This window comes from Mya arenaria, chromosome 16 (assembly GCF_026914265.1).
Source record: "Mya arenaria isolate MELC-2E11 chromosome 16, ASM2691426v1".
NCBI classification, from domain to species: Eukaryota; Metazoa; Mollusca; class Bivalvia; order Myida; family Myidae; genus Mya; species Mya arenaria.
The window spans coordinates 14,880,261-14,897,781 of NC_069137.1; the positions used below are offsets into that span (position 1 = coordinate 14,880,261).

The 17,521-nt window shown below is 37.5% G+C and overlaps 1 protein-coding gene across 7 annotated transcripts in view; it reads right to left on the reverse strand.

Moving 5' to 3' along the window:
• Positions 1-17,496, reverse strand: part of LOC128221350 (uncharacterized) — a 37,687-nt gene extending 20,191 nt beyond the window's left edge. For 4 of the 7 annotated variants that reach the window (XR_008258977.1, XR_008258975.1, XR_008258976.1 and 1 more), the window contains exon 1: positions 17,424-17,496. The gene's annotated coding sequence lies outside the window, so the exon portion shown is untranslated. Of the gene's footprint in view, positions 1-17,295 lie in introns of all 7 variants that reach the window. The other 3 variants (XM_052929946.1, XM_052929944.1, XM_052929947.1) reach the window with 1 other exon arrangement.
• Between the last annotated feature and the right edge of the window lie 25 nt (positions 17,497-17,521).

Sequence of the window (17,521 nt, forward strand, 5' to 3'; positions counted from 1 at the left end):
AGAATCGTATATCCGTGCATCTCAACACCAGTTGAGAATCGTATAACCGTGCATCTCAACACCAGTTGACAATCGTATAACCGTGCATCTCAACATCAGTTGAGAATCGTATAACCGTACATCTCAACATCAGTTGAGAATCGTATAACCGTGCATCTCAACATCAGTTGAGAATCGTATAACCGTACATCTCAACATCAGTTGACAATCGTATAACCGTGCATCTCAATATTAGTTGAGAATCGTATAACCGTACATCTCAACACCAGTTGAGAATCGTATAACCGTGCATCTCAACATCAGTTGAGAATCGTATAACCGTGCATCTCAACATCAGTTGAGAATCGTATAACCGTGCATCTCAACATCAGTTGAGAATCGTATAACCGTGCATCTCAACACCAGTTGAGAATCGTATAACCGTGCATCTCAACATAAGTTTAGAATCGTATAACCGTACATCTCAACACCAGTCGAGAATCGTATAACCGTACATCTCAACACCAGTCGAGAATCGTATAACCGTGCATCTCAACACCAGTCGAGAATCGTATAACCGTGCATCTCAACATCAGTCGAGAATCGTATAACCGCACATCTCAACATCAGTTGAGAATCGTATAACCGTACATCTCAACACCAGTTGAGAATCGTATAACCGTACATCTCAACATCAGTTGAGAATCGTATAACCGTACATCTCAACACCAGTTGAGAATCGTATAACCGCACATCTCAACAGCAGTTGAGAATCGTATAACCGTGCATCTCAACATCAGTTGAGAATCGTATAACCGCACATCTCAACACCAGTTGAGAATTGTATAACCGTGCATCTCAACATCAGTTGAGAATCGTATAACCGTACATCTCAACACCAGTTGAGAATCGTATAACCGCACATCTCAACATCAGTTGAGAATCGTATAACCGTGCATCTCAACATCAGTTGAGAATCGTATAACCGTGCATCTCACCATCAGTTGAGAATCGTATAACCGTGCATCTCAACATCAGTTGAGAATCGTATAACCGTGCATCTCAACACCAGTTGAGAATCGTATAACCGTGCATCTCAACATCAGTTGAGAATCGTATAACCGTGCATCTCAACATCAGTTGAGAATCGTATAACCGTGCATCTCAACACCACTTGAGAATCGTATAACCGTACATCTCAACACCAGTTGAGAATCGTATAACCGTAAATCTCAACATCAGTTGAGAATCGTATAACCGTGCATCTCAACATCAGTTGAGAATCGTATAACCGTGCATCTCAACATCAGTTGAGAATCGTATAACCGCACATCTCAACACCAGTTGAGAATTGTATAACCGTGCATCTCAACATCAGTTGAGAATCGTATAACCGTACATCTCAACATCAGTTAAAAATCGTATAACCGTACATCTCAACATCCGTTAAAAACCGTATAACCGTACATCTCAACATCCGTTAAATATCGTATAACCGTACACATCAACACCAGTTGACAATCGAATAACCGTACCTCTCAACACCAGTTGACAATCGTATAACCGTACATCTCAACACCAGTTGACAATTGTATAACCGTGCATCTCAACATCAGTTGAGAATCGTATAACCGTGCATCTCAACACCAGTTGAGAATCGTATAACCGTACGTCTCAACATCAGTTGATTATCGTATAACCGTACATCTCAACACCAGTTGAGAATCGTATAACCGTGCATCTCAACACCAGTTGAGAATCGTATAACCGTGCATCTCAACACCATTTGATTATCGTATAACCGTGCATCTCAACACCAGTTGACAATCGTATAACCGTGCATCTCAACACCAGTTGACAATCGTATAACCGTGCATCTCAACATCAGTTGAGAATCGTATAACCGTACATCTCAACACCAGTTGAGAATCGTATAACCGTACATCTCAACATCAGTTGACAATCGTATAACCGTACATCTCAACACCAGTTGAGAATCGTATAACCGTGCATCTCAACATCAGTTGAGAATTGTATAACCATACATCTCAACATCAGTTGAGAATCGTATAACCGTGCATCTCAACATCAGTTAAAAATCGTACAACCGTACATCTCAACATCCGTTAAAAATCGTATAACCGTACATCTCAACATCCGTTAAAAATCGTATAACCGTACACATCAACACCAGTTGACAATCGAATAACCGTACCTCTCAACACCAGTTGACAATCGTATAACCGTACATCTCAACACCAGTTGACAATTGTATAACCGTGCATCTCAACATCAGTTGAGAATCGTATAACCGTGCATCTCAACACCAGTTGAGAATCGTATAACCGTACATCTCAACATCAGTTGACAATCGTATAACCGTACATCTCAACAGCAGTTAAGAATCGTATAACCGTGCATCTCAACACCAGTTGAGAATCGTATAACCGTGCATCTCAACACCAGTTGAGAATCGTATAACCGTGCATCTCAACACCAGTTGACAATCGTATAACCGTGCATCTCAACATCAGTTGAGAATCGTATAACCGTGCATCTCAACATCTGTTGAGAATCGTATAACCGTGCATCTCAACACCAGTTGAGAATCGTATAACCGTGCATCTCAACACTAGTTGAGAATCGTATAACCGTACATCTCAACACCAGTTGAGAATCGTATAACCGTGCATCTCAACAATCGTATAACCGTGCATCTCAACATCAGTTGAGAATCGTATAACCGTGCATCTCAACACCAGTTGAGAATCGTATAACCGTACATCTCAACACCAGTTGAGAATCGTATAACCGTACATCTCAACACAAGTTGAGAATCGTATAACCGTGCATCTCAACACCAGTTGACAATCGTATAACCGTACATCTCAACACCAGTTGAGAATCGTATAACCGTGCATCTCAACAATCGTATAACCGTGCATCTCAACATCAGTTGAGAATCGTATAACCGTGCATCTCAACACCAGTTGAGAATCGTATAACCGTACATCTCAACACCAGTTGAGAATCGTATAACCGTACATCTCAACACAAGTTGAGAATCGTATAACCGTACATCTCAACATCAGTTGAGAATCGTATAACCGTGCATCTCAACACCAGTTGAGAATCGTATAACCGTGCATCTCAACAATCGTATAACCGTGCATCTCAACATCAGTTGAGAATCGTATAACCGTACATCTCAACACCAGTTGACAATCGTATAACCGTGCATCTCAACATCAGTTGAGAATCGTATAACTGTGCATCTCAACATCAGTTGACAATCGTATAACCGTACATCTCAACACCAGTTGAGAATCATATAACCGTACATCTCAACACCAGTTGAGAATCGTATAACCGTACATCTCAACATCAGTTGAAAATCGTATAACCGTGCATCTCAACATCAGGTGAGAATCGTATAACCGTACATCTCAACATCAGTTGAGAATCGTATAACCGTGCATCTCAACATCAGTTGAGAATCGTATAACCGTACATCTCAACACCAGTTGAGAATCGTATAACCGTGCATCTCAACATCAGTTGAGAATCGTATAACCGTACATCTCAACATCAGTTGAGAATCGTATAACCGTGCATCTCAACATCAGTTGAGAATCGTATAACCGTACATCTCAACATCAGTTGAGAATCGTATAACCGTACATCTCAACATCAGTTGAGAATCGTATAACCGTACATCTCAACATCAGTTGAGAATCGTATAACCGTACATCTCAACATCAGTTGAGAATCGTATAACCGTACATCTCAACATCAGGTGAGAATCGTATAACCGTGCATCTCAACATCAGTTGAAAATCGTATAACCGTACATCTCAACACCAGTTGAGAATCGTATAACCGTACATCTCAACACAAGTTGAGAATCGTATAACCGCACATCTCAACATCAGTTGAGAATCGTATAACCGTACATCTCAACACCAGTTGAGAATCGTATAACCGTACATCTCAACACCAGTTGAGAATCGTATAACTGTACATCTCAACACCAGTTGACAATCGTATAACCGTGCATCTGAACACCAGTTGAGAATCGTATAACCGTGCATCTCAACACCAGTTGAGAATCGTATAACCGTACATCTCAACATCAGTTGAGAATCGTATAACCGTGCATCTCAAAACCAGTTGACAATCGTATAACCGTACATCTTAACACCAGTTGAGAATCGTATAACCGTACATCTCAACACCAGTTGAGAATCGTATAACCGTACATCTCAACACCAGTTGAGAATCGTATAACCGTACATCTCAACATCAGTTGAGAATCGTATAACCGTACATCTCAACATCAGTTGACAATCGTATAACCGTGCATCTCAACAGCAGTTGACAATCGTATAACCGTACATCTCAACACCAGTTGAGAATCGTATAACCGTACATCTCAACACCAGTTGAGAATCGTATAACCGCACATCTCAACATTAGATGAGAATCGTATAACCGTACATCTCAACACCAGTTGAGAATCGTATAACCGTGCATCTCAACATCAAGTGAGAATCGTATAACCGTACATCTCAACATCCGTTAAAAATCGTATAACCGTACATCTCACCATCCGTTAAATATCGTATAACCGTACACATCAACACCAGTTGACAATCGAATAACCGTACCTCTCAACACCAGTTGACAATCGTATAACCGTACATCTCAACACCAGTTGACAATTGTATAACCGTGCATCTCAACATCAGTTGAGAATCGTATAACCGTGCATCTCAACACCAGTTGAGAATCGTATAACCGTACGTCTCAACATCAGTTGATTATCGTATAACCGTACATCTCAACACCAGTTGAGAATCGTATAACCGTGCATCTCAACACCAGTTGAGAATCGTATAACCGTGCATCTCAACACCATTTGATTATCGTATAACCGTGCATCTCAACACCAGTTGACAATCGTATAACCGTGCATCTCAACACCAGTTGACAATCGTATAACCGTGCATCTCAACATCAGTTGAGAATCGTATAACCGTACATCTCAACACCAGTTGAGAATCGTATAACCGTACATCTCAACATCAGTTGACAATCGTATAACCGTACATCTCAACACCAGTTGAGAATCGTATAACCGTGCATCTCAACATCAGTTGAGAATTGTATAACCATACATCTCAACATCAGTTGAGAATCGTATAACCGTGCATCTCAACATCAGTTAAAAATCGTACAACCGTACATCTCAACATCCGTTAAAAATCGTATAACCGTACATCTCAACATCCGTTAAAAATCGTATAACCGTACACATCAACACCAGTTGACAATCGAATAACCGTACCTCTCAACACCAGTTGACAATCGTATAACCGTACATCTCAACACCAGTTGACAATTGTATAACCGTGCATCTCAACATCAGTTGAGAATCGTATAACCGTGCATCTCAACACCAGTTGAGAATCGTATAACCGTACATCTCAACATCAGTTGACAATCGTATAACCGTACATCTCAACACCAGTTAAGAATCGTATAACCGTGCATCTCAACACCAGTTGACAATCGTATAACCGTGCATCTCAACACCAGTTGAGAATCGTATAACCGTGCATCTCAACACCAGTTGACAATCGTATAACCGTGCATCTCAACATCAGTTGAGAATCGTATAACCGTGCATCTCAACATCTGTTGAGAATCGTATAACCGTGCATCTCAACACCAGTTGAGAATCGTATAACCGTGCATCTCAACACCAGTTGAGAATCGTATAACCGTACATCTCAACACCAGTTGAGAATCGTATAACCGTGCATCTCAACACCAGTTGACAATCGTATAACCGTACATCTCAACACCAGTTGAGAATCGTATAACCGTGCATCTCAACACCAGTTGACAATCGTATAACCGTACATCTCAACACCAGTTGAGAATCGTATAACCGTGCATCTCAACAATCGTATAACCGTGCATCTCAACATCAGTTGAGAATCGTATAACCGTGCATCTCAACACCAGTTGAGAATCGTATAACCGTACATCTCAACACCAGTTGAGAATCGTATAACCGTACATCTCAACACCAGTTGAGAATCGTATAACCGTACATCTCAACATCAGTTGAGAATCGTATAACCGTGCATCTCAACACCAGTTGAGAATCGTATAACCGTGCATCTCAACAATCGTATAACCGTGCATCTCAACATTAGTTGAGAATCGTATAACCGTACATCTCAACACCAGTTGACAATCGTATAACCGTGCATCTCAACATCAGTTGAGAATCGTATAACTGTGCATCTCAACATCAGTTGACAATCGTATAACCGTACATCTCAACACCAGTTGAGAATCATATAACCGTACATCTCAACACCAGTTGAGAATCGTATAACCGTACATCTCAACATCAGTTGAAAATCGTATAACCGTGCATCTCAACATCAGGTGAGAATCGTATAACCGTACATCTCAACATCAGTTGAGAATCGTATAACCGTGCATCTCAACATCAGTTGAGAATCGTATAACCGTACATCTCAACACCAGTTGAGAATCGTATAACCGTGCATCCCAACATCAGTTGAGAATCGTATAACCGTACATCTCAACATCAGTTGAGAATCGTATAACCGTGCATCTCAACATCAGTTGAGAATCGTATAACCGTACATCTCAACATCAGTTGAGAATCGTATAACCGTACATCTCAACATCAGTTGAGAATCGTATAACCGTACATCTCAACATCAGTTGAGAATCGTATAACCGTACATCTCAACATCAGTTGAGAATCGTATAACCGTGCATCTCAACATCAGTTGACAATCGTATAACCGTACATCTCAACACCAGTTGAGAATCGTATAACCGTACATCTCAACACCAGTTGAGAATCGTATAACCGCACATCTCAACATCAGTTGAGAATCGTATAACCGTACATCTCAACACCAGTTGAGAATCGTATAACCGTACATCTCAACACCAGTTGAGAATCGTATAACTGTACATCTCAACACCAGTTGAGAATCGTATAACCGTGCATCTCAACACCAGTTGAGAATCGTATAACCGTGCATCTCAACACCAGTTGAGAATCGTATAACCGTACATCTCAACATCAGTTGAGAATCGTATAACCGTGCATCTCAAAACCAGTTGACAATCGTATAACCGTACATCTCAACACCAGTTGAGAATCGTATAACCGTACATCTCAACACCAGTTGAGAATCGTATAACCGTGCATCTCAACACCAGTTGAGAATCGTATAACCGTACATCTCAACATCAGTTGAGAATCGTATAACCGTGCATCTCAAAACCAGTTGACAATCGTATAACCGTACATCTCAACACCAGTTGAGAATCGTATAACCGTACATCTCAACACCAGTTGAGAATCGTATAACCGTACATCTCAACACCAGTTGAGAATCGTATAACCGTACATCTCAACATCAGTTGAGAATCGTATAACCGTACATCTCAACATCAGTTGACAATCGTATAACCGTGCATCTCAACAGCAGTTGACAATCGTATAACCGTACATCTCAACACCAGTTGAGAATCGTATAACCGTACATCTCAACACCAGTTGAGAATCGTATAACCGCACATCTCAACATTAGATGAGAATCGTATAACCGTACATCTCAACACCAGTTAAGAATCGTATAACCGTACATCTCAACAACAGTTGACAATCGTATAACCGTACATCTCAACACCAGTTGACAATCGTATAACCGTACATCTCAACATCAGTTGAGAATCGTATAACCGTACATCTCAACATCAGATGAGAATCGTATAACCGTACATCTCAACACCAGTTGAGAATCGTATAACCGTGCATCTCAGCACCAGTTGACAATCGTATAACCGTGCATCTCAACATCAGTTGACAATCGTCTAACCGTACATCTCAACACCAGTTGACAATCGTATAACCGTACATCTCAACACCAGTTGAGAATCGTATAACCGCACATCTCAACAGCAGTTGACAATCGTATAACCGTACATCTCAACACCAGTTGAGAATCGTATAACCGTACATCTCAACATCAGTTGAGAATCGTATAACCGTACATCTCAACACCAGTTGAGAATCGTATAACCGTGCATCTCAACATCAGTTGAGAATCGTATAACCGTGCATCTCAACACCAGTTGAGAATCGTATAACCGTGCATCTCAACACCAGTTGAGAATCGTATAACCGTGCATTTCAACATCAGTTGAGAATCGTATAACCGTACATCTCAACATCAGTTGAGAATCGTATAACCGTGCATTTCAACATCAGTTGAGAATCGTATAACCGTACATCTCAACATCAGTTGAGAATCGTATAACCGTACATCTCAACACCAGTTGAGAATCGTATAACCGTGCATCTCAACACCAGTTGAGAATCGTATAAACGTGCATCTCAACATCAGTTGAGAATCGTATAACCGTACATCTCAACATCAGTTGACATTCGAATAACCGTACATCTCAACACCAGTCGACCATTGTATATTCGTACGCATCAACACTAGTCGATAATTGCATAGCCGTAAATCACTACGACAGCCCACAATTGTATAACCATACACCTCACCACCAGTCGACAATCGTAAAACCATACAGTTTGACACCAAGCGTTTATTAATACATATTAACACCATTCGATAATGGTTTATCCATAAACTTCAACACCAGTCGACTAGTTTATCACCATGAACCTCAACACCAGTGGGCAGACGTATAACCATACACTTCAACACCATTAGACACAATCGTTTAACCATACAACTCAACACAATTAGACTATTGTATAAACAAACATCTTATTATCAGTCGACAATCGTATAACCATACAACACAACAACCGTCGACAATCGTATATCCATACAACACAACAACAGTCGACAATCGTATGACAATACACCTCATCACAAGTCGACATTCATATGACCATACACCTCAAACCAGTCGACAATCTCATAGCCATACACCTCAACACAAGTCGACATTGATATAATCATACACCTCAACGCCAGTCGACATTCATATAATCATACATCTCAACACAAGTCGACATTCATATAACCATACACCTCAACGCCAGTCGACAATCAGATAAACATACACGTCAAACCAGTCGACAATCCCATAGTCATATCGTATAACCATTATTTCCATTACTCAGTTTATACTTTAATTCACCCTAATATCTATACTTAAATCACCAACTCAACAAATATATCTGTTTGGCCGATAGCGTGCACAAATGCTTGGGACATTTTATTCAGTAAGCATGTTTGTCAATATCAGAATATGTATAGATAATAAAAGTATATATTTATGAGAGTTTCACAGTTGCATACAAATCATGAAACATGCTCCTTGACACTATGACAAAGTAGGTTTAGTCCAAATGTTCTTGTACACAAATCACTGATATCTTGAAAGCATATATATTCAAATGAAAGCTTTTCTTATACAATAGGCCAGAGTAAAAACCAGAGATAAAAATTCACACAAATAGTATGGTGTAAAAATGCTCTGGAAAACTGCACCCGTTTATTCTTATTAACACTTCAAATCAATAGTATTCTAATATATCTAAGGCATCTTTTCTTAAACAACTATACTACATGTATTATCAAAAACAGAAAACCCCAGAAATTTGTAAAGCTATCAATAAAACATACGTTTTTCAATAAAATCAATTCTGAAATTTAAAGAAAACCGAAATGTCCAGACTATTGTGCATGCTACAACTGAATCAATTGTCGTATCCAAAATCACGGTCTATACCGTTAATCCTTTTTATTGGATAACACGACCCCTCATAACAAAATTAGATCACCTATTGGTCAACCGTGGTCAAACTGACCGTACATTAAAGACAATACTTTCCAGCTATACTACGAAATGCTGTAAAGTAAAAATACACCTCAACAAGATTCGAAAATCGAATAACAACACAACTGAACACCATTCTACAATCGTATACGCATACAACTCACCACCAGTCGACAATCGTATAACTGCACAACCCAACACAAGTCGACAATCGTGTTATCATATAACTCAACATCAGTCAGCAATCGTGTAAACTAAACAACTTAACATCAGTCGATAATTGTATAACCATACACCTCATCACAAGTTGATATTCATATAAACATACACTTCAACACAAGTCGACAATCATATAGCCATACACCTCAACACCAGTCTACAATCATATAGCCATACACCTCAACACCAGTCTACAATCATATAGCCATACACCACAACACCAGTCTACAATCATATAGCCATACACCTCAACACCAGTCGACTCTCTTATGGCCATACACCTCAACAAGATTCAAAAATCGTATAACCATACAACAGAACAAATATCTACAATTGTTAAAGCATACAACTCATCATCAGTCGACAATCGCAAAACCTCACAAACCAACACCAGTCGACAAACATTTAACCATACAACTCATCCATCACCAGTCGACAATCATTTAACCATACAACTCATCACCAGTCAGCAATCATTTAACCATACAAATTATCACCAGTCGACAATCATTTAACCATACAACTCATCACCAGTCGACAATCATTTAACCATACAACTCATCACCAGACGACAATCATTTAATCATACAACTCATCACCAGTCGACAATCATTAAACCATACAACTCATCACTAGTCGACAATCGTCAATTCAAATATTTATTGTATGAAGGCCTCCGGCCCATATACAGATATGCATACATAGAAACATATAAACAACGTGGAGTTGACCAAGCATAGAATTCACAAAATATTAGTTGTTAGTATGGCATCATACATGTTAATCAACTATTGATACACTGTCTTTAGTTTTTTCTGCATAATACAAATACATAGCTAATTTTTGCAAAATTTCTTCATTTTGTGTAGCTATTAATAGAAAGAACTTGTGAAGACTAGGGTAAACATAATACTTAGATGGTATATACACTTTTCTTATATCTCTATACAATGGACATTTGATAACAAAATGATATTCATCCTCAACAACATTTTTACAATATAAACAAAATCTATGGTCCCTATCAATTCCGGTATGCCTGCCTGTTTCGATAGCAAGGCGATGTGATGAAAATCTAAAATTTGCTAAGCATTTACGAAATTTATCAACTGTAACACAGTTCACATATAATTCTGTCTTTAAACATGATTTTATATACATGTAAAATTTATTAAGTTTCATATTCTCAGAACAAGTTTGACTCCATAATTGTAGATGTTGATCTTTTAATCTCGTTACATATTCTTCAAGAAAGAAACTTTCATTTACTACTTGCTGTGACTCCCAAATATATCCAAAACCATTCCTAGACAGATTCATACGCAATACACTAACCCAATTTTCATGACCTAGACTATCATACAGTTTTAACATATTGTAACACAACTTTACATATCTATCATCAGGAAGTTTCAAAAGTTTTAACCAATATTTAAGACAACGTTTCGAAGCATATATATGTAATGGAAAACGACCTAGATCACCTAAAACAGCATCATTACAAGCTTTAGAAGATACATTTAAATACCTTTTACATGCATATAATTGGACATTTTCTATAGCATTCATTGAAGTCATTCCCCAAATTTCAGCACCATATAACATTATAGGTGATATTTTTGTATCAAACATTTTAAAAAACACTGAAGACTTAACAAAAAGTAACGATGCAATGCCTTTAAAAAGACAATGTAAAGCTTTCTTAGCTTTTAGAGCAGAATTCTCTGCCATCTTATACCATGACAATGTACAACTAAAATATAAACCCACATAAGTAAACCCTGATACAACATCTATATTTTCATTATTATATTTCCATTTTTCTTTACTTGCCAGCTGCCCACCTCTTCTAAAAACAACAATTTTTGTTTTACTAGTATTAACTTGCAACTTAGTATCAGCACAAAATAAGCTTAGTGCATTTAGTTGTTTTTGTAGACCTACAACTGTATCAGATAACAGAGCAACATCATCTGCAAACATAAGTAGAAACACTTCAATATCAGAAGGGGACAGCTGAACACCATGCACACCACTTTGTTCAATATAACTATACAATTCATTAATAAAAAGTGAGAACAATACTGGACTTAAATTACACCCTTGTCTTAAACCACTTGGACAGTCAAAACACTCTGTTTTTCCATCATTGCATCTAATACACATTTTGACATCTTTATAAATTGACTGAATAGCATCCAATAGCCTTCCTTTAACATTTTGTCTAAATAAGCTTGTATATAATTTTGCCCTATCCACAGAATCAAACGCTTTTTTAAAATCAATAAAAGCAACATATAACTTCTTACCCTTTGTACTTAAATACTTGCTTATAACAGTATATAAAACAAAAGCATTATCAGTTGTATTATAACCATATCTAAATCCTGCTTGCGACTCCGAGATGGAGTTATAAACTTGAGTATAATAGGTAAGTCTTCTGTTTAAAATGCTTATATATATTTTGCTAAATACACCAACAAGTGCTATACCCCTGTAATTATCAGGATTATTACAACTTCCCTTTTTGTGCACTGGTATAATAATAGATAGCGTCCAGCTTCTGGGGAACTGACCTGATGTAAATATTTGGTTATAAATACGTACCATATATGGCAATAAATAGAAAATACCATATTTAAAATGTGCAGGCAATAGCTCTCCGGCTGAAGCTTTATTTAACTTTAAGTCATTCACTGCCTTTATTACCTCATCAGATTCAATCCTGGAGTTTAAGATGATATTATTTGAACCATCCACTTCATTAAAGAAGTTGTCAATAATAGGGGGTACATTTTCAGTGTCAGTATCAGATTGGAATAAAGTCCTAAAATGCTGCAGCCATTCCTCGCCACTTATATCAGGATCAGTTCTTTGTCTGCCAGTTAAATGCTTTATTTTACTCCAAAACTGTTTAGGATTTGGCATGGAGTTCTCTAAATCTAAACCAATGCGCCTCAGGCATAGTAATTTCTTGGATTTACAAACACACTTATATTTAGACCTTGTTACCTTATAATCAAACAGATCTGCCATACTTTTTGTTGATCTATACAATCTAAGACTACGTAAAGCGTTTCGTTTAAGTTCTTTACATTCATTGTCAAACCAGTTCAAGCCTACTTTACGTTTACTCGTTTTTCTTATTTGCTTAACAAAATCTTTCGATACATTTAAAATACATTTTTGGAATTCTTCGACTAAATTACTAGTATCAGAATCCTCTAATTCTAACATATCATCAACAGCTTTGAATTCACCATTAAGTATACTTTGGCTTAACACATCTTGGTAATGTTCATAACTACTTTCATCTATACAAATTTTGCTACTATAAATAATTTTGGCTTTATCATTAACATCTGATTTTAACATACTATCAAGACACAAAACTAATGGCATATGATCACTTTCAGGATTAGCGTCTACTTTGAAATTATTACAAATCTCATACATGCTATGGCTACATATAAAATAATCCACAACGCTTGACCCAATACCTCCATAGTACGTAAAATCACCAACACCTTTATCACTCCCAACTCGTCCATTTACTATACATAATGAGTAAGTTATACAAAACTGTAAGAGAAATTTTCCAACAGCATTAACAGTATTGTCTTTCGAAATTCTCATTGTATTAACATCGTTCTCAAAAATAGATTCCAGCTGAGCAAACACTGGTATATTTAGATTTATGTTAATAAAATCATTTAAAAAACACCAGTTCTCGCATTTAGATTCCCACATAGCAACAACTCATATGCCTGCAAATTATATTCGCTATTACATAACAATGTTTCAAATTCAGATAAACCACTGACTGTTTTATCCGTATAAAATGGTGACCCTTGTGGTGGATTATATAATGACACTAAAAGAATCTGTTTATCAGGGCAAAATATACCTTTATCAATAACTATCAATATTCCGTAAATAAAATCTTCACAAACACGGCTAATATACTGAGATAGGTAATCCTTTATAAAAATTGCTACACCCCCCATATTTCTCCCAGCCTTCAAAGATTTTTTCGCAGGGCAAAAATAACAAAAATAACCAGGTAGAATATGTTGAATGTCATTACACTCCAGACACCATGTTTCTTGGAGACAGATAATTTCAAACGCCAATAAATAATGTATAAAATCAGCATTATTCAACTTAGTATAAATTCCACAAATATTCCAAGACAAAACTTCCACGTTTAGTTTCCGAACAAATGAGCGTTGACCACCCCCCTTGTCTATAACATTAGCTGTTTCTGCGTCTGGCTGGATCTCCATGTCATCCTGCTGAGGTGGCTGTACCTGCTGATCTTGACGCCTGGTTGCTCGCCTGAATACTCGGGGTTGAACGTTATTGTCAAGCACAACTAAAGTACCATTCTTAAAGTAACCCTTTTTACCAGACCTTTTAAGATCATCTAATTGTAACTTTTCAAAGCTTGTAAGATCGTTGGCTATTCTTACACCATGCAGCCTTAATTTATCTCTAAACAATATCAATATTGAGCATCAGTCTGTTACAATATATTTGATTGCAAACCATTTGCGTCATTGAAATGGCGTTTGAATAACAAGTACCAATTATAGAGATAAAAGTGACAAGCTGAATGTCTTTTTTAAAAGATATGTAATTCAGTATTGATCGTATCTTTCCGTTTCATGACTCCATAGCGTTTCTATTGAAATCTGATCGATGTGATATTTGCATGCGACCTTAAAGATAAACCACTTACCACCTTGTAACAAGTGTCGGGGTTTTCGAATTCTACAAAGGAAATATATCGTAAGCATAATTTGAACGGCATGGGATATGGTGAAAAGCTCAAGTACATTTATCATTCATATACTTGGGTTGTTTTGTTCTTGCTGTGTGGTTGTTGTTTTTTTGGGGGGATAGGTACCTAACATTACGTCAATGAGAACTGTATATGTATGTTAATTAATCACAATTCATCTAAGCCAGAACATATTTGAAATTGATATACATTTTGGATGGATTTAACTTAGAGATGGATCACATTTTTCATTTGTACATATTACATAAGCCAGGAGGGCACGCTTTTAAATTATCTAAGCAGCATGCAATACGCAAAGACAAAAACCGATCAGGTAAAATTTTAAACAGAGGTGACTAAGAGGTAGAATAAATAGAACAACTTACTCTCTCTTTTACTCTCTCACTCTCTCTCTTCCACTCTCTCTCTCTCTCTCTCTCTCTCCCTCCCTCTCTCTCTCTCTCTCTCTCTCTCTCTCTCTCTCTCTCTCTCTCTCTCTCTCTCTCTCTCTCTCTCTCTCTCTCTCACTCTCTCTCTCTCATGTAAAATGTGATCAAGGGCATTTACGACATCATCCGAACGCTTTTATGCAGAAGATCGTTGATTTCCGTAAATCCTTAAGTTCCCTCCGTCCTTTATCGCTTCAAATTTATGTTTGCTACATTGCGTGTCGTTCTGAGTAAATGTTTATACATAAATCATTTTCGTATGATTTACTAATTTTGATCAGTTTAACAGCTAGACCTGCGAATTGTTCTTCGTTGTCGGCTAAAATCACTTATAGATGTCTGCATATATAATTTATCCCCTCAAGACTGGTCATTCCATGTAACACATGTCGACTTTAGTATAACCATACATTTCATCTTAATTCGACCCTTTCACAACCGTACACCTTAAAGCGAATCGACTATTGTATATTCATACACCTTGTACAAACACACAGCCTTAAACAAGTCGACTGTTGTATAATCACATACCTTGTACAACCGCACAACCTTAAACAAGTCGACTGTTGTATAATCACATACCTTGTACAACCGCACAACCTTAAACAAGTCGACTGTTGTATAATCACATACCTTGTACAACCGCACAACCTTAAACAAGTTGACTGTTGTATAATCACATACCTTGTACAACCACACAACCTTATACAAGTCGACTGTTGTATAATCACATACCTTGTACAACCGCACAACCTTAAACAAGTCGACTGTTGTATAATCACATACCTTGTACAACCACACAACCTTAAACAAGTCGACTGTTGTATAATCACACAAGTCGACTGTTGTATAAGCACATACCTTGATCAACCGCATAACCTTAAACAAGTCGACTGTTGTATAATCACATACCTTGTACAACCACACAACCTTAAACAAGTCGACTGTTGTATAATCACATACCTTGTACAAACACACAACCTTAAACAAGTTGACTGTTGTATAATCACATACCTTGTACAACCGCACAACCTTAAACAAGTCGACTGTTGTATAATCACATACCTTGTACAAACACACAACCTTAAACAAGTCGACTGTTGTATAATCACATACCTTGTACAACCGCACAACCTTAAACAAGTCGACTGTTGTATAATCACATACCTTGTACAACCACACAACCTTAAACAAGTCGACTGTTGTATAATCACATACCTTGTACAACCGCACAACCTTAAACAAGTCGACTGTTGTATAATCACATACCTTGTACAACCGCACAACCTTAAACAAGTCGACTGTTGTATAATCACATACCTTGTACAACCACACAACCTTAAACAAGTCGACTGTTGTATAATCACATACCTTGTACAACCGCACAACCTTAAACAAGTCGACTGTTGAATAACCACAAACCTTGTACAACCGCACAACCTTAAATAAGTCGACTGTTGTATAATCACATACCTTGTACAACCACACAACCTTAAACAAGTCGACTGTTGAATATTCACATACCTTGTACAACCGCACAACCTTAAACAAGTCGACTGTTGTATATTCGCATACCTTGTACAACCGCACAACCTTAAACAAGTCGACTGTTGAATATTCACATACCTTGTACAACCGCACAACCTTAAACAAGTCGACTGTTGTATAATCACATACCTTGTACAACCACACAACCTTAAACAAGTCGACTGTTGTATAATCACATACCTTGTACAACCGCACAACCTTAAACAAGTCGACTGTTGTATAATCACATACCTTGTACAACTGCACAACCTTAAACAAGTCGACTGTTGTATATTCACATACCTTGTACAAACACACAACCTTAAACAAGTTGACTGTTGTATAATCACATACCTTGTACAAACACACAACCTTAAACAAGTTGACTGTTGTATAATCACATACCTTGTACAACCACATAACCTTAAACAAGTCGACTGTTGTATATTCACATACCTTCACAAAACTCGACTATTGTATAGCCATAGACCTTAAACAATTCAGTTGTTGTATAACCATACACCTCAGCACCAAACGTTTATTTTATTACCAGTTTGAAATATTTTAATATGATGGTAACTTACATTCAAACGTATATCACTATAACTTGGCCTTTAAAAAGCTCATGTAATAAAATTAATACTTGCTCATTTAAACTCAATAACAAACTATTTACAAAAAG